Source organism: Patagioenas fasciata, chromosome 12 (genome assembly GCF_037038585.1).
Source record: "Patagioenas fasciata isolate bPatFas1 chromosome 12, bPatFas1.hap1, whole genome shotgun sequence".
Taxonomy (NCBI): Eukaryota; Metazoa; Chordata; class Aves; order Columbiformes; family Columbidae; genus Patagioenas; species Patagioenas fasciata.
In genome coordinates this window covers 22,499,426-22,511,603 of record NC_092531.1, presented here as the reverse complement: position 1 = coordinate 22,511,603, position 12,178 = coordinate 22,499,426, and the positions used below count along the sequence as shown (strand labels likewise).

The 12,178-nt window shown below is 39.7% G+C and overlaps 1 long non-coding RNA gene across 4 annotated transcripts in view; it reads left to right on the top strand.

The window, feature by feature from the left end:
- The window catches only part of LOC139829021 (uncharacterized), a 237,549-nt gene that overhangs the window by 17,809 nt on the left and 207,562 nt on the right, over window positions 1-12,178 (top strand). The window lies entirely within an intron of this gene.

The window sequence follows — 12,178 nt, the reverse complement described above, 5'->3', positions numbered from 1 at the left end:
TGATAATCTCACATGTACGCAAGCAGTTGGATGAATTTGGATGAGGTCAGATTACGAACAGACAGGCAAAGCTGGTTTAGAAGCTTTTACATAGATTGTCCTCAGGAAATGGGAACTATAATATACGGCATCAGTATGTGCCACTAAAGGTAGCTACGTTTCCTAGAAACAAAGGAAGTGCAGAAACAACATCTTTGGTAAGACTCTTCATTCTAGTGCCTTCTAGAAATTGTACCAGTTATGTTTTCCCTTGCACCACCAGCATAGGATTTGGGTGCCAGTGCTGAACTGGAGGTAAACCAAAAAATTGCAATCTGTTCAGTCAGTGGAATGCTGGTTTTTCTTATGCAGCCTCCCAGAGACCCACTGAACCCTGGAGATCAGGGTAGCTGTTCTATTCTGATTTCAAGCTGCTGTTTCCAGCTGTGACGGACAGCTCTTTGGTTTTGACGTGGGATAGTTTCTTTAGGAAATTACTGGGTGAATGCTCTGGAAGGTGGGAGAGAGTTCAGGAGGGGGAAAGCGTGATCTACTCTATAAAGTCACAGGAGAGATTTGCAAATTGTGAGATGCAATAGATAGAGAGTCATGTCAGAAGAGGCTACTTAAGAGTGACTGAGGATCTTGCAGAAGAGCAGGGAGCTAACAGCCAAGCCTCTGGCGTAACAGAAAGTCTTGTGAATGATGAGAGCATACTGGGGAGAACTTGCTGCAGCTTGGATTCTATTGCTTGCTCTATAATGAAGCAAAAAAACACAAAACCTATTTTTTAATACTGTTGCTTTAGTATTCACTCTTGCTTTTTGGTGGATTTTCGTGGCGAGGAGATGGTTGCATTGCTCGCTCTTCCTTTGTGTGACCCTTTGTGGAAGTATGTATGTGCAGGCCTGTGCATACCGTTTATATAAGGTGGTATCTTCTGCAAGCAGTGTTGTCAAGCAAGCTTGTCATATTGTTAGGGAATTATAAACTGGATGATGGGTCATACTTGTGCTACATCTGACTTCAGATCTTTGGGATCAGACTACCTGTAGGATCTGGCAGAACTGAAGAGTGTTCCTCTCCATTTTCCTGTTCAATCTATAGTAAAATTGCTTGTGTGCTTTGACTTATTTCTTGCATTTTTTTTTTTTGTGTGTGTGTAAGAAAGTCCTGTGCATAAAGCAGATTGCCACAGAAACACAAAGTGCTTTTTCTATGGCTGTCTTCAGCCTATGATGTTTTTCCCAGCCTTGGGAGCAACCCAGTGTCTGTGCATTGTGTTTATGGTGGAGCTGAGTCTTGCTCGCAGTTCCACAGATCAGAAAATGACTTCTATAATTCGCTTTGGGTATTTTTGGTTCATTGTTGTGTGTGTGTGGTGTGGTGGGGTTGGTTGGTTTGTTTGTTGTGAGTTTGTTTTTAATAGGAGGAGAGTTGAGGTAGCCTTCATCTTCCCTGAACTCTAATACGAATGGCAATATTTTTCCTTTATGTTTCTGGTTGCATATGGCATTCATTTTTTGCCTCAATATTGCTACGTGCTATTAACAAGCTGCCCCAGACCACTGGAAGCAAAGAGTGAAATGAATTTTATACAGAAAAACAATAAAAAGAACTCTGAGGTCCTTTATAACGAAGGACCTCAAAGATCTCTTATTATTTAGACTTCAAGTAACGTAGATTTAAACTTTAACTTCTTGCTTTCTCTTTGTGACGTTCAGATCAGACAGGTAGCGAGATTACACCAAAATGCCTTTTTGTGATTATAATTCCAATGTTTCTTCAAAGATTTGTACTGTCCAAGTGTATTTGTGTGAGCTGTTTTGCTTGTATTTCACTTGAACTGAGGTTTGTGTTTCAAAGGTTGGTTACATGCGTGACTTAACTATCTCTTTGCAAGGTAGTATAATTGTAAATGAAATATTATGGGGGGGGATAGCATGTCTTACTTTCATTTTCAGTAAATAGCCAGGATACAGGAAGAAAAACGTAGGCTTCCAGTTTAAAGAAATCTTTATTTCCATAGAATTGCACACCTATAATTAACAACTGGTGGTGTAGTTGTGCCACGTTTTAGAAATAAAATGCTCATGCCCTTGATTATCTGAATTATGGTGGAACAACAGGCTATTTAAGTCATTGTGATAAAATGAATTGAGCATCATGGCACTTAAACCTCTTGAATTCTAACAGATTTAAAGCACAAACTTTTTGAAATGGTGCCCACTCATCTTCACGCTATTCATCCTGCTCCTCTGGATCTGTTCTCTTGTAGCCAGTGACAGTAGCACTCAAGCATCTGGACATTAAAAGAAGTGAAAACACATAAGTATTTGATTTAAATTATATATGCAGTATCCTCTGGGATGAGAGGAATGCCAGAAGGATGTAGTATAGTGTAATTTGCTATAGATACTTACACTCCTCTGGAAAATTAATTTAGTAGCCAGTTTTCATGAGCAGTGTGTTTTGAAGGAGGAGTGGGAAGTGGTGGTGTCTTCCACTTATTTGCCACACTGCGAAATTCTTTACCTGCTGGTAAATGTAATGCTGATGATCTATGTAAGGCTTATTGTCAGCTGGTTCTCTGCAGTGCTCTTAGCTCTTCGCTGCCACCCTACTCATGCCGATCGTATGAATTTTCAGAAAAATTGCATCAGATTGACCAGATGGGCACAGCTGCTTCTTAGACTTCAGCAATTCTTCAGACAAACACTTTGTTTGCTGGGAGTTCTCGGCAAACTTAATGAGAAAAACATAAACATATACACCTTTTACTAATGTAAGTGACTCAAGTTACTTTATTGTTTGAGATTATTACTGTAAATAGGACAAGGAACCAATATTTACGTTTGCTTTAATCTTTTCCTGGTGATTCATAGGAACTGGCGAAATTAAGCAATAATTAAGATCTTGTTCCAGTATAAGAAAATTCCCATCATTTAACATGTGGTGTTTTTCCGGTTAGCAGGGGGAATCTGACTTAAGAAAATGCCTCATATCTTTACCTCTTGGTGAAAATAACATATTACTTCTGACTTTGGTGTGGCTGCATCTGTTGGAGACTATGTATGAATACCTAAATTATGCTGATGGATGGCCTATAAAATGGTTTTGGGATCATAGGATAAAAGTTGCTGTGTGAATGTGAATTAAGGTATCTGATGAAATATAGCTTTAGGGCAGGGATGAGGGGTTTTGGCTAGGACAGCTGATTACCTCCCTTCTGAAGGCACTAGGGCACTGTGTATCCAACTCTTCCTTGTTGTTTAACTGACCTGGGTGATCTAAATGCTGCTGTATCTTGTGGTATGACAGGCACTTCTTTGGGCTTGTGTCACTGTGGCAGTTTAAGGGGTACACATCCAGTCACGCCTAATAGATTTAGATTTTGAAAAATATAATATTGTGATCTTGACTAAGAAAGAATAAATGATAGACACCAAGGGCTGAAATACTTGTAGAGCCCTTCCAACCAGTGATTCCAAGTGCTCTTGTAGGGTAGGTCAGGAAGGTGCAGAGCCAGAAGCAAGTACAACTGCATGCTGGAGCCATGGCAGCCTTCTGTCCAGGAGAAACCCTCTCACTGACTCCTAGGATGCAGAGTATCGCTTGGAGGGTGATTCCTATACTAGTGCTTTCTTGTTTTCTTTCCGATTCTTCCTAACATTACTACTTTTTTTCCTAGTTTCCCCTCTGGCAACTTATCTATTCACCTATAGGCACCTGGATCTTCCAATTTTACCCTCTTCTCCTAACTCCTCTATCTTTTCCTCTAAATAACTTGGCTTCAATCCTCTATTCTTTTCCTTGAAGGCCTTCTGATAATAAGTTGAATGGAAAAATCTAACTTCCAGCTCTTCATCTGGGCATGTTTGGGAAAGAGCTGCATTAGCAACTGGAAGTTCTCTGTGTGCTATGCTCTAGGGAGATGATGCACACAAAAAACATGCCAAGGAAGGATTAGTCAAGGTCAGGGGCAATCCAGCCTGGACTTGTCTGGGTCAAAACATGCCTTTTATTTCTAAGTGCAAGCAAAGTATCTAATTTTTAATGTTTTCCTAAGTCAAGGACATTTTGATTTGCATCATTTCAAAGCTTCTGTGGGCCACAGATATAGCTGGATTCCCCTGATCAGCCTGTGTTTCATAAAGGTGGTTGTCGAGGGTTTTGATTGCAGGGTGACAATCAAACCCTGGCAGATGTATTGTTAACCTCCTCTCCTCCCCGCTTTCCCCCTTTTGTCCCTCCCTCTCCCCCCTTCCCACTCAGCACAGGCGATCAGGAGGGAAAGAAGGACAGAGAGAAGAGAGTTGGAAAAATTAAAAATGTTTTACTAATGCTACTAATAGGAATAGAGAAAATAATACAAAATATGCAAAACCCATCTTGAAAGTCTCAGCAATTGCGGAGCCGGCACCCGAAGTCCTGGATTGGACTCTGCAGCCAACCGGAGCTGGATTCAGTCTCTCACTAGGCCTCAGTTCACAGGGGCGACTAGAAAGGCCCCCTTCTAATGTCAGCTATAAGCAAAAGGGGAAAAGGGAAAGGGATGAGATCCTCGTGATCTCCCACTTTTATATGAAGTATTCACGTGAATTGAATGTTATACACAGTTGGTTGGTTTCTTGGTCACCTGTTTCTCGTTGCCCCTCTTGGGAGATCTCCATCCATGCTTATCAATAACTTCTCATTCCATTGCTAAGTTTACCAAAACTTGTATCTGGTTCTCCAGGAAAATGCAGCTAATACGAAGCTTTAGCTGACAGGCAAATTCACTGAAAGAGAAACTTTTTTTTAACAAAACCAGGACAGTGGTGGATGGGTATCTTTTGGGTGATGCAATTAAAATCTACCTCCATTCCCCTTACTTTGTCCAGCAGCAAGCTAGTGGCATCATAAGCAGCTGATTCTTAGGACTGTATAATGAGTAACATTTGTGATGGATTACCTTCTATTTTTTTGGAAGGCTGACGTGTAAAATTTGTCAGTTGGGGATCCCTTGGAGCTAGGAACATGTCTGATCACATCTGCTGACAAGCAGGGGCCAGTGGGGTGTGTGAGGGGGTGTCTGGCCACAGATTCAGGTGATTGCTTTCCCCAGCTATTTGCTCTGGCACTGCCTGAGATGAGAAAGCAGGGGATTTCTGCAAACCTGTTTTGCTCAGTCCCAGGCTGCAGGGGAAGGACATTCCCTCCCACTCTTCCTTCCCTTTCTCTGACAGTCCTCACCTTCTCTGTCTTGCCCTGGGGCTGAGAAGGGGCTGGATAAGGGAAAAGTAAGAACACTGGGAGCAGAGCAAAGATCTATGTAGGGTTAGGCACCAGTTAAAACAGAATTGTCTGGAGAGTGGGAAGGAAGGAAAAAAACTATTCTCTTGTCCTGGTAGTTTTATTAACTCCATCTATACACTCAAGAGCAGGAGGCCTGCAAATACTAGTTCTGAGCACCGGAGCTGATTCAGTGGATTAGTAATTGAGGCCTGTGAAGGAGGCTTGTCAGTCAAGGCTCTTGTTTACTTGTAACATAATAAATGTATATTTGAAATAACATATTGTTTGTCATTTTTCCATGGCAATATGTGTACCCAGCCCCTTTCCCGGGTGTCTAAGCATGGAGGCTGTTAAACCTGCAGAAGATGTAACATTGTGGATCAAGGAATAGCAAATCAGTTTGGATGAGATTACCAACATCCACAGAAGGAAGAATCTGCAGGAAATAATTTACTTCCTGACTTTCAACCTTGTCTTCTCATTGTTCACTGCAGATAACTTGCAATTTGTTTAATGCCAAATAGAATCTACAGGGACTTATAGGCTTCTCATATTTGGACAGATACATATACAGTTCAGAGGATCACAGAATGGTTGGGGTTGGAATGGACCTCTGGAGATGATCTAGTCCAACCTCCCTCCTTAGCCAATTCACCCAGAGCAGGTCGCACAGGAATGCATCCAAGTGGGTTTTGAATGTTTCCAGAGAAGGAGACTCCACAACTTCTCTGGGCAACCTGTTCCAGCGCTCTGACACCCTCAAAGAAAAGCAGCTTTTCCTCAGTTTTCAAGAGAACTTCCCTGTGTTTCAGTTTGTGCCCATTGCCCCTTACCCTGTTGTTGAGCACCACTGAAAAGAATCTGGCCCCATCTTCTTGGCACCTGCCCTGAAGATATTTGTAAGCATTGATAAGATCCCCTGTGTCTTCTCTGGGCTAAACAGACCCAGCTCTCAGCCTTTCTTTGCAAAAAAGATGCTCTGGTCCGCTAATCCCTCCTCTGGACTCTCTCTGGTACTTTCTTGTCTGTCAAGGTTGGTCAGATTTAAACTGACTATTATAGTTTCATTTTTTTATTAGACATACAAATTGTATTTTTGGTTTTAACCTAAGAGTGTTCTGATCTGCCAGTGTTCCTGCCAATAAACTAATCTACTGCATTATTCCTGGAAGATGAACAGAAGAGTTCATAAACCCCTTATGTAAATAATTTCTTTTAATTTGAGGAGTTTTGCATGAAACACTTCTTTTTAGGGCGCCTCTTTAACCAAAATGTAGCTGCTCACCAAGCTCCACCTTGACCTCTGTTTACTTTTGAGGGCAGCCAAATTTTCTTTTCATCATTTTATGTATTGAAATTAATGGGTTTCTGGCTGGTTCAGCAGAAAATGTTTAGTTTCCTGAAAAGCACCCTGAAAGGCTGTTTTTACAGTGTCATTCAAGCTTGAACAGTCGTAAGTACCAGAAAGTCTCACTGAAGCTGTTCTCTCAAGACTTCCAACTTTGCTTTGCAGACAACTGAGTTTTCTGAACTTTTGGGTTCCTATCCCCTAAACCAAACCCCTGAACCTCTTTTGAAGCCTGCCTGTTCTTACAAGAAACCTTAGTACAGAGGAGGTTTGTTTATGAAAGGATATATTAGACTCCTTCATTTGCAGCCAACAAAAGCAGCTTTCTCTTTTCCTGGCTGCTCTAATTGATATTTATTTTTTATTTATTGTTTTGAAATTAAACAAATCATAGATTAAAACCCCTCCAACCAATGCCTCTAGATATTTTTGCCACATAGTAAAAATACAAGTGCTAGTGCAAACAAAAAGCAAACCACTGAAGCTTGGAGTATAATGCTTGCAGATGCTTTGTCCATGCCTATGAACCTATTCATGATTGTACCTCTTTTCATGGGCTCTGCTGCTGTTGCTCGGGTTTATGATATTGGAACCAGCAGCTGTAGCAATGCCCGAGTTCGGATGAAGCTGGAAATATGTAAGAAACTCAAAACTTGTTTTGACGCAGGTATAAATGTACGAGAGTGAATATGATAAAGATTGCTTGTAAGTGGAATTCATGCAGTATTCCTCAGGAAGGGTTTAAGCAAGCACATGCTGTCATGGCTCAGAACAAACAGATAATTCCCATTTTGATCCCAGCTCTTAAACCCAGAATGACAATTAAAAACCTTCTTACAGTAACAAAGCTTTATATTGCCTCTTAAACTTCAGCACAAACTTAATTTTGGAGTGTTTTCAATCTTATTATTCAGTTATCTGTCAGTCTTTCTTCTTTTCACTTCGATCGCACTACCCTTGGCAGCATGTAATGAATTTCTAAATGTATGCTATGAATAGGCTGAGTCACTTAATGGAATATGAAATGTCTTCATGAGAGAAGAAGCTTTTTCTAGAGTCATGACAAAGCCATTAAGAAAAACTAACTTCCTTTGTCATTCATTTTAGACCACAACACTTCTGCAGAACTTAAGTTTGAATCTGTAGCAAATACACAGCTTGATCTTAACCTCTGTACATTCACAGGCATTTTTACCTATATATACATGACAGTCAGATCATAGATCTTGTTCAGAAAAGCAAGGACCAGAATGATCTTGTGCCTGAGCAGTTCTTTAGGTCCCTGTGTGCCTCTGGCCAAGTCCAAATCCTGCTACTGCATCTCTGTTCCCTGTAACTTTCATTTAAACATCATAACTGACCTACTGACTGCCCTATCCCAACAAGTGCTACTTCAGATTTGAAGGACCACTGGATGTGTCTGCTGTGCTTGGTATTTTTCAAAACTATCAGTGGGTCAGGTTCAAAGCCAAGTGGTTGAACTGACATCAGTTGAGTCCCTGTTTGTTCCTTATTTGTAAAACCACAATGCGATTATGAACCAATGATGCAGGAAACTGCAGCTCTTGAAGAAGGGACCAGAACAGGAGGATGATTATGAAAATGAGTGGAAATGTGTGTGCGAAGATTTCCATTTGAACAGATAACACTTTATTCACTGCTCTGAGGACATAAATTTATGCCTAATCTTGGCAGAGAGCAATATTTTTTAAAATATTTTGTTTGTTTCATAGTAAAACTTGTTTAATTTATTAGTGAGGAGAACTTTTTTATATGCCAAGAGTCTGTCTTTGGAAAGTATAGTCATCTGTATTGCTAGATACATTGCTAGATTATGTGAAACTTAAAATATACCCATTTTTGCCTATTACAAATCAATAAAATTTGTGGGGTATGCTACAATTTGTGTAGCATCGTGAGCATTTTTGTGGTATTTAATGAGCAGTCACTTGCCTGAGTACTTATAAAACACAACAAAAATCAACAATCACACCCCACAAAAAGCAAACAAAACCAACAAATAAACAAAACCCAAATCCACAACCCTAAAAACAACAAACCCACATCAGTTTTACCTAAATGTTATTTGGCTTTCATAACACCTAATGCTTAAAGGATTTCTTAACTCTTTACTTCCTGTTACGGCCCCCCCAAGTAACATGTGAGAAATAGCTAATTCTAGGAAACTTGTAAATGGTTAAACGTTAAAGGAATTCATTATAAGATTGTAAGAATTAGAAATGATAAGAACTGTAATCTAAGTTCTACTGTAAAAGTGGGCTGATGCTGTACAGAATCAAAGTCATTAGCTCTGAGGACAGAACACTTGGAAACAGTCCATTAAGGCAAGAGATTGCCCAAGTCGATATTCACGTGGCAGTCAAAATTGCATCAGAATGTTAACCACTTCCAATTTTCAGTCAAATGGCCTTTTTCAACTTTGACTGAAATGTCCTTAGTTCTTGCTGCGGCAAGAGAGGAAAAAAGGGCTTGAAATACTTGTTAAAAATACCCAAAACCCCACACCCACATTAGTTTTATGCCAAGTTGTTCTGTATGTAATTTGAGAGGGCTGCAATACTCAACTTCAACTATTGACGATTTTAAAGAGAATATGGTATGCCCTTGTAATATTACCATACTAGTGCAAATGATACAAGGATTTCCCTCTTCCCTCTTCCCTCTTCCCTCTTCCCTCTTCCCTCTTCCCTCTTCCCTCTTCCCTCTTCCCTCTTCCCTCTTCCCTCTTCCCTCTTCCCTCTTCCCTCTTCCCTCTTCCCTCTTCCCTCTTCCCTCTTCCCTCTTCCCTCTTCCCTCTTCCCTCTTCCCTCTTCCCTCTTCCCTCTTCCCTCTTCCCTCTTCCCTCTTCCCTCTTCCCTCTTCCCTCTTCCCTCTTCCCTCTTCCCTCTTCCCTCTTCCCTCTTCCCTCTTCCCTCTTCCCTCTTCCCTCTTCCCTCTTCCCTCTTCCCGTTGGTTCAGTAAACAGAGAGTTGAAAATTACCTTCAGCTAAGGGAGCCATTGATCCTCTAGAGTGACCCATCAATAAAGTTGATGTGAATAAATCAGGCATTATAATGCTAGACTCAGACACTTGCAACTATCTAGCGAAAAACTGATAATACGGGTTCAGAACTCTAATCCCAACACTGCTGTCAGGGCTACATTTAAAAAGGTTGTTTTGAAATGTGTCTAAGAGTATTCAAATTTAGTTAAAGTGTCTGATATCTTGAAAGCTTGTTGTGCAAAGGCTCAACCTAAGAACACCTGTATCCCAAATTGTGATGTGGCTTTAGTTTGAGTGTGTTTGACACAAAAAAGGGAAAGAACTCCTTTCTTCAGGCAATCAAGGTGCTAGTGAGGTTGATTATTTAACATTTCACCATATTTAGATATATATGCTTATTAAGGGAAGTCAGGTCCTCAATTATTGACATTGTGGAGTGTGTGCATATTTTGCTTGGATTTGGTCTTTCTATGTCAGAATTTAATAAGAAAAAAGATGAACAAAATGGGGTGTACCAACACTCTTTGTGCTTATTCTGGCATATGCGAATGAGGTTACTGTTCTTTGTGGAAAAGTTATGAGGAGAACTGGGTGGGAAAGACCTGGGGATGATATGTGCTGTCATTATTTTACTTCAACTGAAACAAAACTTATTTGTCCCTTTACTAACACTTTGATGTGAGCGCTCTGCTATAGCGTGTGCAAACGCTGCTCAGCAGGACTCCTTGCTTGTACAGAGCATTGTTCTTTTCCATGGTACTGTGGCAAAACCCAAACAGCATTAAGTGTGTCTGTGCTGAAAAAACCAGGAATGAATAGAGAAAACGTGTTTGTTAATAGCCTTGTTCAGCTCTTCTCTCCCTCACTTCTGTAGCTCTAGGGTAAATGGTGAAACTTTTGCTTCTGTGTGCTGCTCTTAATAAAACTGAAAATGGAGATTCTGTGCAGTGCTTTGCTTAATCTATTCCTTTCTCAATCTTCTCTAACACCTTGTAGCTGTGTTATTCTCTCTCTTGAGCAGGGAGCTTAAAAATTAGCTCATGATTTAAATTAGCTCTCATAATTTAAATGTTCTTCACCAGAAGAAATCTAAAGAAAGTATAACTAAGTGGAAAATGGCAAGTGTGTGTGGGGTGTATGTGTTTTGTTTTGTTTTTAATTTATTTTTTAAATTCAGTACAAAGGGCTTGGAAGCCCTTTAAGCTCTTTCACATTTATACGTGTTATATATGATGCATTAAATGCCAAATAGTTGGGGTGAGCACAGGGTTGATGATATATCAAGTTTCATATGGCTGTGATAGCATGAATGCAGGCATTAGGTTAAAAGTCATAGAGGAAAAGTAGTATGCCAAGTCTAGGATCTATGAAAGTAAAAATATTTATAAGCTCTTTTAATGTCTGACTGAAATATTTTATGTTTTAAACCTTATAAAATACGCTCAACTTGTTAAGGAAAAGTTTTTCTATAGCATAATTGGAAAAAGTATCAAGTATATGGTTGCAATTTAATCACTGCTAAAATGAATTAATAAGCAGTGAATGTTATTTATATTGAGAGACTGAGGGAGTCCCTCACTGGGCTACCTATGGAAGTAGAATTACTTTCTCATTACTTTAGATTTAGAAGCCAAAAATGCAGTGCAAGGCAGTCTAGAAACTCCTTGAGTGAGAAAACAATTATTAAAAAATATGAGAAAATCATGCAGACTTACAATGAAAGATTTGCAGGTGCAGTGACTATATGCTATAAATGCAAAGATGTCTTTTAATCATCATTCAGATTGGTTTGTACCAGGAAAAAAAACCACAGGGATTGTTTCAAGATAATAGAAATGGTAAGTAAAATGTGGCAGGCATAACTACCACGTAGCAGTATTGCACAGGGAAATGGAGATTAGAAGCTTTAAGCAGACTTCAAAACAAATAAATAAAAATAATAAAAACGCGAAGTTTAAGACATTCCTGAGGTCTAAAATGTGACTAACATATAATGCCTTCATTGGAGAGGGTCAAGCAACATAGTGGAAAACTTTAGACTGCACTGTTTGATGTTATTCGTGTGGAAAGTCTTAGAAGCTGTTTTAAAGTTTAAGTGAATTTTAATGGCCCAAATGAGAAAACACTTGGAAAAATGTCATACGATTAACTGTTTACTTGCTGAAGTATAAACCAATCCCACTGGCAGGCTACAAAAGAGCGTGAAAAACCAAAGAGTTCCTTCCAGAATCATGAGGAAAGTTGTGTGATGCTGGGTATTACGAAGTGCTGGTAGCTCTTGTGCCATCAGTGTCTTGCAGTTCTTGATAGAAACCAGACAACAAAAATTCTGTCTTGAAAGTGCTTAAAATCTTTAAAGATATTGAGAAAATAGGGTATTAATTTCATTAAGAAAAAAAAAAAGCACAAAAACCCCAACCAATCAAACAAAACCACAACAAAACCAAATCTAAGACAATACACATAGCGGAAAAATGTCTCAGGGGGCTAAATTGAGGAAGCAAACTGGAACCATCAATAAGCCTTATAGGTTATGAAGGGACTGTAGGGTGAGATCTTAGGATCTGTG